At 48.6% G+C, this 12,722-nt stretch overlaps 1 pseudogene; it reads left to right on the plus strand.

Annotated features, from left to right (window-relative positions):
• The first annotated feature begins 4,052 nt into the window (after nt 1-4,052).
• On the plus strand, nt 4,053-5,077 carry LOC135545118 (uncharacterized protein DDB_G0271670-like; annotated as a pseudogene).
• The last annotated feature ends 7,645 nt before the right edge of the window (nt 5,078-12,722 follow it).

Below are 12,722 nucleotides of genomic sequence, written 5' to 3' on the forward strand. Positions count from 1 at the left end.
GAGCTGAGAACATGGTCTCTCTGGAAGGGGTCTGTGTCAGGGTGGTGGAATGTTTCATTTCAACATATGCTATCCCCTTCATCTGCCGTCAGACCTGGGCTTCATCCTCCCACTGGAAACAATGGGATTTCTACAGAACATGGAAACATGCTCCTAAAGAGGAGAATGAGTAGGTCAGATCCTCAACCCAAGGGACATAGGAGGAATGCAAGTGTGTAATGTTTCTCCAGCTGAACTCAAGGCCTATGGCGTCAATGAACTGCCGTGGAAAGTGTGGTGAGTGGTTTGAACACAAGGCTGGTTCTGAGTTATTTCCATGGCATTGGAAGTGACAGCAATTTCCTGTGTCTGGAGAGACCCTATGGGACAGATGGGTTGTCTTCCTGTGTCTCCTTCAGAGACCCTATGGGACAGAAGAGTTGTCTTCCTGTGTCTCCTTCAGAGACCCTATGGGACAGAAGAGTTGACTTCCTGTGTCTCTGGAGAGACCCTATGGGACAGAAGAGTTGACTTCCTGTGTCTCTGGAGAGACCATATGGGACAGAAGAGTTGTCTTCCTGTGTCTCCTTCAGAGACCCTATGGGCATGGGAAGAGTTGTCTTCCTGTGTCTCTGGAGAGGAGAGACCCTATGGGACAGAAGAGTTGACTTCCTGTGTGTCTGGAGAGACCCTATGGGACAGAAGAGTTGACTTCCTGTGTCTCTGGAGAGACCCTATGGGACAGAAGAGTTGACTTCCTGTGTGTCCTTCAGAGACCCTATGGGACAGAAGAGTTGACTTCCTGTGTCTCTGGAGAGACCCTTTATCGACCAAAACATACAGAAGAGTTGAGTGCCTCTATGGGACAGAAGAGTTGACTTCCTGTGTCTCTGGAGAGACCCTTTTGAACAGTTTGTATTCGCCCCCTTTTGCCACATTTCAGGCTTCAAACATAAAGATATAAAACTGTATTTTTTTGTGAAGAATCAACAACAAGTTGACACAATCATGAAGTGGAACAACATTTATTGGATATTTCAAACTTCTTTAACAAATCAAAAACTGAAAAATTGGGCGTGCAAAATCATTCATCCCCCTTAAGTTAATACTTTGTAGCGCCACCTTTTGCTGTGATTACAGCTGTAAGTCGCTTGGGGTATGTCTCTATCAGTTTTGCACATCGAGAGACTGACATTTTTTCCCATTCCTCCTTGCAAAACAGCTTGAGCTCAGTGAGGTTGGATGGAGAGCATTTGTGAACAGCAGTTTTAAGTTCTTTCCACGGATTCTCGATTGGATTCAGGTCTGGACTTTGACTTGGCCATTCTAACACCTGGATATGTTTATTTTTGAACCATTCCATTGTAGATTTTGCTTTATGTTTTGGATCATTGTCTTGTTGGAAGACAAATCTCCGTCCCAGTCTCAGGTCTTTTGCAGACTCCATCAGGTTTTCTTACCAGAATGGTCCTGTATTTGGCTCCATCCATCTTCCCATCAATTTTAACCATCTTCCCTGTCCCTGCTGAAGAAAAGCAGGCCCAAACCATGATGCTGCCACCACCATGTTTGACAGTGGGTATGGTGTGTTCAGGGTGATGAGCTGTGTTGCTTTTACGCCAAACATAACGTTTTGCATTGTTGCCAAAAAGTTCAATTTTGGTTTCATCTGACCAGAGCACCTTCTTCCACATGTTTGGTGTGTCTCCCAGGTGGCTTGTGGCAAACTTTAAACAACACTTTTTATGGATATCTTTAAAAAATGGCTTTCTTCTTGCCACTCTTCCATAAAGGCCAGATTTGTGCAATATACGACTGATTGTTGTCCTATGGACAGAGTCTCCCACCTCAGCTGTAGATCTCTGCAGTTCATCCAGAGTGATCATGGGCCTCTTGGCTGCATCTCTGACCAGTCTTCTCCTTGTATGAGCTGAAAGTTTAGAGGGACGGCCAGGTCTTGGTAGATTTGCAGTGGTCTGATACTCCTTCCATTTCAATATTATCGCTTGCACAGTGCTCCTTGGGATGTTTAAAGATTGGGAAATCTTTTTGTATCCAAATCCGGCTTTAAACTTCTTCACAACAGTATCTCGGACCTGCCTGGTGTGTTCCTTGTTCTTCATGATGCTCTCTGCGCTTTTAACGGACCTCTGAGACTATCACAGTGCAGGTGCATTTATACGGAGACTTGATTACACACAGGTGGATTGTATTTATCATCATTAGTCATTTAGGTCAACATTGGATCATTCAGAGATCCTCACTGAACTTCTGGAGAGAGTTTGCTGCACTGAAAGTAAAGGGGCTGAATAATTTTGCACGCCCAATTTTTCAGTTTTTGATTTGTTAAAAAAGTTTGAAATATCCAATAAATGTTGTTCCACTTCATGATTGTGTCCCACTTGTTGTTGATTCTTCACAAAAAATACAGTTTTATATCTTTATTTTTGAAGCCTTAAATGTGGCAAAAGGTCGCAAAGTTCAAGGGGGCCGAATACTTTCGCAAGGCACTGTACATGTATTGTGTAAGATGAAGTCCTATGAGTGTCATCTGATGAAGATCATCAAAGGTTAGTGATTCATTTTTATCTCTATTTCTGATTTTTGTGAGTCCTCTCTTTGGCAGGAAAAATGGCTGTGTTTTTCTGTGAAGTACTGACCTAACATAATCGTTTGGTGTGCTTTCGTCGTAAAGCCTCTTTGAAATCGGACACTGTGGTGAGATTAACAACACGTCTATCTTTAAAATGGTGTATAATACATGTATGTTTGAGGAATTTTAAATATGAGATATCTGTTGTTTGAATTTGGCGCCCTGCACTTTCACCGGCTGTTGTCATATCGATCCCGTTAGCGGGATCTCAGCCATAAGAAATTCGTCAAGAACTTGACAACTATCAGCCTGAGGATGTCACCTGGGCCGGTGGTGGGTTTTCCAGTCGTATTGGCCCATCTTCAATTTCTCTGAGATAATTTCCCTCACTTTGTCCTCGTACTCTGTCCAGGTCTCATGAACAGTATACATCCTGCAATTCCGTCCACTACCATGATTGTCCCTCGAGATTTATCTGTCATTGCTATCATGGATTCACACAAAGAACTCATGCATTCTCAATATGACTTACAGACTGCTGTCATCTTGCCGTTCTCCTGTTTCAACTCATCGAGCTGACCCTGGGAGAACTGCAATCTGTTATTTAGTTGAATCCACCAGTATTTGGACAGAAACACTTAAAGTTATTTTCTTGTTGTTGCAACAACTGCTTGTAGAACTCTTTTTGTTTGTTTAAAAGATCCTTCATGTGTGATAGAGAGACACATATGTCCTCAACGGCACTTCCACTGGCTTTGGTCTTTGTCATGGTAGCTAGCAACATAGGTTATGCTATTACTCCTCATCCTTGGTCGGCAGGATCACTGGAAAGAGACTAGCATTCTCAGAAACTGATGCCAACTGCATCGCGGTATCTGATGGACATGTCAGGACAAGGGCGACAGGGTAGTCTAGTGGTTAGAGCGTTGGACTAGTAACCGGAAGGTTGTGAGTTCAAACCCCCGAGCTGACAAGGTACAAATCTGTCGTTCTGCCCTTGAACAGGCAGTTAACCCACTGTTCCCAGGCCGTCATTGAAAATAAGAATTTGTTCTTAACTGACTTGCCTGGTTAAATAAAGGTAAAAGAAAAAAAAAGAGAGGCAGTGATCCATCTGATGGACATGTCAGGACAAGAGAGGCAGTGATCCATCTGATGGACATGTCAGGACGAAAGAGGCAGTGATCCATCTGATGGACATGTCAGGACAAGAGAGGCAGTGATTATTAATCTGCTGGTATTTGGTCAGAGAAAACACAACTGTTTGTGCTTGCCAATTACACCATCCAAAATCAGTGCAACAAACATCTTCATCCTCCACCTCATCTTCATCCTCCACCTCATCTTCATCCTCACTCCTCATCTTCATCCTCCACATCCTCATCTTCATCCTCATCCTCCTCATCTTCATCCTCACTCCTCATCTTCATCCTCCTCATCATATTCATCCTCCACATCCTCTACATCCTCCACCTACTCATCTTCATCCTCCTCCACTTCATCCACCTCATCTTCATCCTCATCCACCTCTTCCTCATCTTCCTCTTCATCCTTCTCCTCTTTGTCCTCCACGTCTTCTTCATCCTGATCCACCTCCTCCTCATCATCTTCATCCACCTCGTCCTCCTCTTCATCATCCCCCTCCTCCTCATCGTCATCCTTCACCTCCTCTTCATCTTCATAATCCTCCTCCTCCTCATTATCCTCCTTCTCCCATCTTCATCCTCCACCTCCTCTTAATCCTCCACCTCCTCTTCATCCTCCACCTCATCTTCATCCTCACTCGTCATCTTCATCCTCCTCATCATATTCATCCTCCACATCCTCATCTTCATCCTCATCATATTCATCCTCCACATCCTCATCTTCATCCTCCTCATCTTCATCCTCCACATCCTCTACATCCTCCACCTACTCATCTTCATCCTCCTCATCTTCATCCTCCACATCCTCTACATCCTCCACCTACTCATGTTCATCCTCCTCATCTTCATCCTCCTCATCTTCATCCTCCACATCCTCTACATCCTCCACCTACTCATCTTCATCCTCCTCCACTTCATCCACTCCTCTTTATCCTCATACTCATCTTCATCATCTACCTTCTTCTCATTTTCATCCTCCACCTCCTCTTCGTCCTCCACCACATCTTCATCCTCCTCCTCATCTTCATCCGACTCCTCGTCATCATCCACCTACTCCTCATCTTCCTCCTTCTCCTCCACCTCATCTTCATCGTACACCTCTTTATCATCCACCACCTCTTCATCCTCCACCTCCTCATCATCATCCACCTCCTCCTCATCTTCCTCCTCCTCATCGTCATCCTACACCTCTTCATCATCCATCTCATCTTCATCTGACTCCTCTTTATCATCCACCACCTCTTCATCCTCCACCTCCTCATCATCATCCACCTCCTCCTCATCTTCCTCCTCCTCCTCCTCATCGTCATCCTACACCTCTTCATCATCCATCTCATCTTCATCTGACTCCTCTTTATAATCCACCTCCTCCTCATCTTCATCCTCCTCATGCTCCTCATTCTTTCTCCCAATTTTCATCCTCATATTCATCCTCCTCATTGTCTTCATCTTCCTCCTCATCTTCATCTTCCTCCTCCTCCTCATCTTCATCCTCATCATCATCCTCCTCCTCATCTTTATCTTCCTCTATCCTCATCGTGATCTTCTTTGTTTATCATCTATTATAACTACCACCAATACTAAACAGGTTCATTGTTCACTCTGTCCACCTACCTTCCCCCTACATGCCCTTACCTTCCCCTATACCTGCCCCCTACCTGCCCCCCTACCTGTCCCCAACCTTCCTCCCCTACCTTCCCCTCTACATGACCTAACCCCCTACATGACCTTTCCCCCTACATGACCTTACCTTCCCCCCTACATGCCCTTACCTTCCCCCCTACAAGCCCTTACCTTCCCCCTACAAGCCCTTACCTTCTCCCCTACATGACCTTACCTTCCCCCCTACATGACCTTACCTTCCCCCCTACATGACCTTACCTTCCCCCTACATGACCTTACCTTCCCCCTACATGACCTTACCTTCCCCCTACATGACCTTACCTTCCTCTCTACATGACCTTACCTTCCCCCTACATGCCCTTACCTTCCCCCCTACATGCCCTTACCTTCCCCCTACATGACCTTACCTTCCCCCCAACCTTCCCCCTACTTGCCCCCTACCTGCTCCCTTACCTGTCCCTCTACATGCCCACTACCTTTCCCCCTACCTGCTCACCTACCTTCCCTCCAACCTTCTCCACTACCTGCCCCCTACCTGCTCCCTTACCTGTCCCCCTACCTTCCCCCTACATGCCATTACCTTCCCCCTACATCACCTTACCTTCCCCCTAAATGCCCTTACCCTCCCCCTACATGACCTTAACTTCCCCCTACCCGTCCCCTACCTGCCTCGTACCTATCCCACAACCTAACCCCTACCTTCCCCCTACCTGTCCCCTACCTGTCCCCTACCTGCCCCCTACCTGCACACCTACCTGCCCCTACCTGTCCCCTACCTGCCCCCCTACCTATCCCTTACATTCCCCCCTACCTACCCCTTTTCTTCCCCCTTACCAGCCCCCCACCTCCCCCGTAGCTGCTCCCTACCTGCCCCCAACCTTGCAGTCTGGTTGTCCATGTGGCTTCTGACTCCTGAGAAACTGAACCACTTCTCTAATCACTTCTGGCCTGTACAGCTGAGAGTGGGAAAGGTAAAACTGCCTGAATAAAATAGTCAACCTTTCCTGTCTGAAAACGTGGTTCTTGATGTACATAATTGGGGGTGTCGGGGTGTGTGACAGCTTGTTCCCCTTAGAGCTCAACCAACCAGGAGAGCTTTGATGTGCTTCCTAAGTGTATGGAGACTAACTGGGGCTAATCAATTGTAGTATCTGGGGACTGACTGGTGATAATCAAGGGTAGTGTCTGGGGACTGATTGGGGTGGTAAATGGTAGTGTCTGGGGACTGACTGGGGTGGTAAAGGGTAGTGTCTGGGGACTGACTGGGGTGGTAAATAGTAGTGTCTGGGGACTGTCTGGGGACTGACTGGGGTGGTAAAGGGTAGTGTCTGGGGACTGACTGGTGATAATCAAGGGTAGTGTCTGGGGACTGACTGGGGTGGTAAAGGGTAGTGTCTGGGGACTGACTGGGGTGGTAAAGGGTAGTGTCTGGGGACTGACTGGGGTGGTAAGGGTAGTGTCTGGGGACTGACTGGGGTGGTAAAGGGTAGTGTCTGGGGACTGACTGGGGTGGTAAAGGGTAGTGTCTGGGGACTGACTGGGGTGGTAAAGGGTAGTGTCTGGGGACTGACTGGGGTGGTAAATGGTAGTGTCTGGGGACTGACTGGGGTGGTAAAGGGTAGTGTCTGGGGACTGACTGGGGTGGTAAAGGGTAGTGTCTGGGGACTGACTGGTGATAATCAAGGGTAGTGTCTGGGGACTGACTGGGGTGGTAAAGGGTAGTGTCTGGGGACTGACTGGGGTGGTAAACTGACTGGTGGGTAGTGTCTGGGGACTGACTGGGGTGGTAAGGGTAGTGTCTGGGGACTGACTGGGGTGGTAAAGGGTAGTGTCTGGGGACTGACTGGGGTGGTAAAGGGTAGTGTCTGGGGACTGACTGGGGTGGTAAAAGGGTAGTGTCTGGGGACTGACTGGGGTGGTAAATGGTAGTGTCTGGGGACTGACTGGGGTGGTAAAGGGTAGTGTCTGGGGACTGACTGGGGTGGTGGGGAAAGGGTAGTGTCTGGGGACTGACTGGGGTGGTAAGGGTAGTGTCTGACTGGGGTGGTAAAGGGTAGTGTCTGGGGACTGACTGGGGTGGTAAAGGGTAGTGTCTGGGGACTGACTGGGGTGGTAAAGGGTAGTGTCTGGAGACTGACTGGGGTGGTAAGGGTAGTGTCTGGGGACTGACTGGGGTGGTAAGTGTAGTGACTGGGGTGGTAAGGGTCGTGTCTGGGGACTGACTGGGGTGGTAAAGGGTAGTGTCTGGGGACTGACTGGGGTGGTAAAGGGTAGTGTCTGGGGACTGACTGGGGTGGTAAGTGTAGTGTCTGGGGTGGGGGTAAGGGTAGTGTCTGGGGACTGACTGGGGTGGTAAAGGGTAGTGTCTGGGGACTGACTGGGGTGGTAAAGGGTAGTGTCTGGGGACTGACTGGGGTGGTAAGTGTAGTGTCTAGGGACTGACTGGGGTGGTAAGGTTAGTGACTGGGGTGGTAAAGGGTAGTGTCTGGGGACTGACTGGGGTGGTAAAGGGTAGTGTCTGGGGACTGACTGGGGTGGTAAAGGGTAGTGTCTGGGGACTGACTGGGGTGGTAAAGGGTAGTGTCTGGGGACTGACTGGGGTGGTAAGGGTAGTGACTGGGGTGGTAAAGGGTAGTGTCTGGGGACTGACTGGGGTGGTAAAGGGTAGTGTCTGGGGACTGACTGGGGTGGTAAAGGGTAGTGTCTGGGGACTGACTGGGGTGGTAAAGGGTAGTGTCTGGGGACTGACTGGGGTGGTAAAGTGTAGTGTCTGGGGACTGACTGGGGTGGTAAGGGTAGTGTCTGGGGACTGACTGGGGTGGTAAAGGGTAGTGTCTGGGGACTGACTGGGGTGGTAAAGGGTAGTGTCTGGGGACTGACTGGGGTGGTAAAGGGTAGTGTCTGGGGACTGACTGGGGTGGTAAAGGGTAGTGTCTGGGGACTGACTGGGGTGGTAAAGGGTAGTGTCTGGGGACTGACTGGGGTGGTAAAGGGTAGTGTCTGGGGACTGACTGGGGTGGTAAGGGTAGTGTCTGGGGACTGACTGGGGTGGTAAAGGGTAGTGTCTGGGGACTGACTGGGGTGGTAAACAGTAGTGTCTGGGGACTGACTGGGGTGGTAAAGGGTAGTGTCTGGGGACTGACTGGGGTGGTAAAGGGTAGTGTCTGGGGACTGACTGGGGTGGTAAAGGGTAGTGTCTGGGGACTGACTGGGGTGGTAAGGGTAGTGTCTAGGGTGACTGGGGTGGTAAATGGTAGTGTCTGGGGACTGACTGGGGGTGGTAAAGGGTAGTGTCTGGGGACTGACTGGGGTGGTAAGTGTAGTGTCTAGGGACTGACTGGGGTGGTAAGGTTAGTGACTGGGGTGGTAAAGGGTACTGTCTGGGGACTGACTGGGGTGGTAAAGGGTACTGTCTGGGGACTGACTGGGGTGGTAAAGGGTAGTGTCTGGGGACTGACTGGGGTGGTAAAGGGTAGTGTCTGGGGACTGACTGGGGTGGTAAAGGGTAGTGTCTGGGGACTGACTGGGGTGGTAAAGGGTAGTGTCTGGGGACTGACTGGGGTGGTAAAGGGTAGTGTCTGGGACTGACCGGGGTGGTAAGGGTAGTATCTGGGGACTGACTGGGGTGGTAAAGGGTAGTGTCTGGGGACTGACTGGGGTGGTAAAGGGTAGTGTCTGGGGACTGACTGGGGTGGTAAAGGGTAGTGTCTGGGGACTGACTGGGGTGGTAAAGGTGCAGAAATCAACCCACCTGGTTCTGCTCAGACGCTCAACCCCACATATGGGCCCAATCAGGACAAAGAACCCCCATGAAAGTGACTTCTTGTCCCCCAGGGCCAGCTTCCCAGAGATATGACCCAATTATATATACTGCTGTGTTTGATCCTCTGAGAAATGGAACCATTTGAAACCTTGACGTTGACTGTACCTTTAATGGACCTCTTTGGCTCTTGGCACTAAATCACTGATGAAACACTGATGAAACAATGCTACTCATTGTAAGAGCATGGCATAATTTGACACAACCACATTACTCCAGTGAATGATTTTTGGGGTCAGACTCCACCTTGGAACTGAATGGTACTGAGCAGGGGATCCCCAACGCAGGGAGAAGCAGCCCTGGATGGGAAACGGGAAGATTAATCCCTCCCTTGTTTCTGGAAGATGGAGGTGAGGATTCTGGAACGCTGACGTGACATTCCGACCTCACGGCGGATACAGAGAGGGACACTGATCCATGAACGAGTGTGTGTGTGTGTGTGTGTGTGTGTGTGTATACACATTTGAATGTGAGAGGCTGTGTGTGTGTATACACGTTTGAATGCGAGAGGGTGTGTGTATGTGGGGGGAGGGGGTTCTCACCTAAAGGCCCCTACTGGACTCTGGCCCACATGAAGCGTGTGGTCCACAGTTTTCCCTTTTTGAGTTATTTGAGAATTTTATAGCTTTAGAGAAATAACAAGTTTCCCCCATATCCATGGTAGCAGCAACGTCATTATAATCAACAGTGACTTTTGGCAGCACACTTAATCTTCCCTCAGCTTGAGTTTTCTAACAAGGTTTTGGATATCATGTGGCCAGACATTCCTGCCACGGACCAGAAATATGTCTAACCCTTCTCCAGTGTCCCTCCTCTACCCACTCTGTTAATTCCCCTCCTCTACCCACTCTGTAAATTATCCTCTACCCACTCTGTTAATTCCCCTCCTCTACCCACTCTGTTAATTCTCCTTCTCTACCCACTCTGTTAATTCTCCTCCTCTACCCACTCTGTTAATTCTCCTTCTCTACCCACTCTGTTAATTCCCCTCCTCTACCCACTCTGTTAATTCTCCTCCTCTACCCACTCTGTTAATTCTCCTCCTCTACCCACTCTGTTAATTCTCCTTCTCTACCCACTCTGTTAATTCCCCTCCTCTACCCACTCTGTTAATTCTCCTCCTCTACCCACTCTGTTAATTCCCCTCCTCTACCCACTCTGTTAATTCTCCTCCTCTACCCACTCTGTTAATTCCCCTCCTCTACCCACTCTGTTAATTCCCCTCCTCTACCCACTCTGTTAATTCTCCTCTACCCACTCTGTTAATTATCCTCCTCTACCCACTCTGTTAATTCCCTCCTCTACCCACTCTGTTAATTCTCCTCCTCTACCCACTCTGTTAATTCTCCTCTACCCACTCTGTTAATTCTCCTCCTCTACCCACTCTGTTAATTCTCCTCCTCTACCCACTCTGTTAATTCCCCTCCTCTACCCACTCTGTTAATTCTCCTCCTCTACCCTCTCTGTTAATTCTCCTCTACCCACTCTGTTAATTCTCCTCTACCCTCTCTGTTAATTCTCCTCTACCCACTCTGTTAATTCCCCTCCTCTACCCACTCTGTTAATTCCCCTCCTCTACCCACTCTGTTAATTCCCCTCCTCTACCCACTCTGTTAATTCTCCTCCTCTACCCACTCTGTTAATTCCCCTCCTCTACCCACTCTGTTAATTCTCCTCCTCTACCCACTCTGTTAATTATCTCCTCTACCCACTCTGTTAATTCCTCCCTCCTCTACCCACTCTGTTAATTCTCCTCCTCTACCCACTCTGTTAATTCTCCTCCTCTACCCACTCTGTTAATTCCCTCCTCTACCCACTCTGTTAATTCTCCTCTACCCACTCTGTTAATTATCCTCCTCTACCCACTCTGTTAATTCTCCTCCTCTACCCACTCTGTTAATTCTCCTCTACCCACTCTGTTAATTTCTACCCACTCTCTACCCACTCTGTTAATTCTCCTCCTCTACCCACTCTGTTAATTCTCCTCTACCCACTCTGTTAATTCCCTCCTCTACCCACTCTGTTAATTCCCCTCCTCTACCCACTCTGTTAATTCTCCTCTACCCACTCTGTTAATTCTCCTCCTCCACCCACTCTGTTAATTCTCCTCTACCCACTCTGTTAATTCCCCTACTCTACCCACTCTGTTAATTCTCCTCCTCTACCCACTCTGTTAATTCCCCTCCTCTACCCACTCTGTTAATTCTCCTCCACCCACTCTGTTAATTCTCCTCCTCTACCCACTCTGTTAATTCCCCTCCTCTACCCACTCTGTTAATTCCCCTACTCTACCCACTCTGTTAATTCCTCCTCCTCTACCCACTCTGTTAATTCTCCTCTACCCACTCTGTTAATTCTCCTCCTCTACCCACTCTGTTAATTCTCCTCCTCTACCCATTCTGTTAATTCTCCTCCTCTACCCACTCTGTTAATTCTCCTCCTCTACCCACTCTGTTAATTCTCCTCCACCCACTCTGTTAATTCTCCTCCACCCACTCTGTTAATTCTCCTCTACCCACTCTGTTAATTCTCCTTCTCTACCCACTCTGTTAATTCCCCTCCTCTACCCACTCTGTTAATTCCCCTACTCTACCCTCTCTGTTAATTCCCCTCCTCTACCCTCTCTGTTAATTCCCCTACTCTACCCTCTCTGTTAATTCTCCTCCTCCACCCACTCTGTTAATTCTCCTCTACCCACTCTGTTAATTCTCCTTCTCTACCCACTCTGTTAATTCTCCTCTACCCACTCTGTTAATTCTCCTCCTCTACCCACTCTGTTAATTCCCCTCCTCTACCCACTCTGTTAATTCTCCTTCTCTACCCTCTCTGTTAATTCCCCTCCTCTACCCACTCTGTTAATTCTCCTCCTCTACCCACTCTGTTAATTCCCCTCCTCTACCCACTCTGTTAATTCTCCTCCTCTACCCACTCTGTTAATTCTCCTCCTCTACCCACTCTGTTAATTCTCCTCCTCTACCCACTCTGTTAATTCTCCTCCTCTACCCACTCTGTTAATTCCCCTCCTCTACCCACTCTGTTAATTCTCCTCCTCTACCCACTCTGTTAATTCTCCTCCTCTACCCACTCTGTTAATTCTCCTCCTCTACCCACTCTGTTAATTCCCTCCTCTACCCACTCTGTTAATTCTCCTCCTCTACCCACTCTGTTAATTCTCCTCCTCCACCCACTCTGTTAATTCTCCTCCTCTACCCACTCTGTTAATTCCCTCCTCTACCCACTCTGTTAATTCCTCCTCCTCTACCCACTCTGTTAATTCCTCCTCTACCCACTCTGTTAATTCTCCTCCTCTACCCACTCTGTTAATTCTCCTCCTCTACCCACTCTGTTAATTCTCCTCTACCCACTCTGTTAATTCTCCTCCTCTACCCACTCTGTTAATTCCCTCCTCTACCCACTCTGTTAATTCCCCTCCTCTACCCACTCTGTTAATTCTCCTCCTCTACCCACTCTGTTAATTCCCCTCCTCTAACCTCTGTTAATTCTCCTCCTCTACCCACTCTGTTAATTCCCCTCCTCTACCCACTTGGTTAATTCTCCTCCT

This window comes from Oncorhynchus masou, chromosome 9, assembly GCF_036934945.1.
Source record: "Oncorhynchus masou masou isolate Uvic2021 chromosome 9, UVic_Omas_1.1, whole genome shotgun sequence".
Lineage (NCBI taxonomy): Eukaryota > Metazoa > Chordata > Actinopteri > Salmoniformes > Salmonidae > Oncorhynchus > Oncorhynchus masou.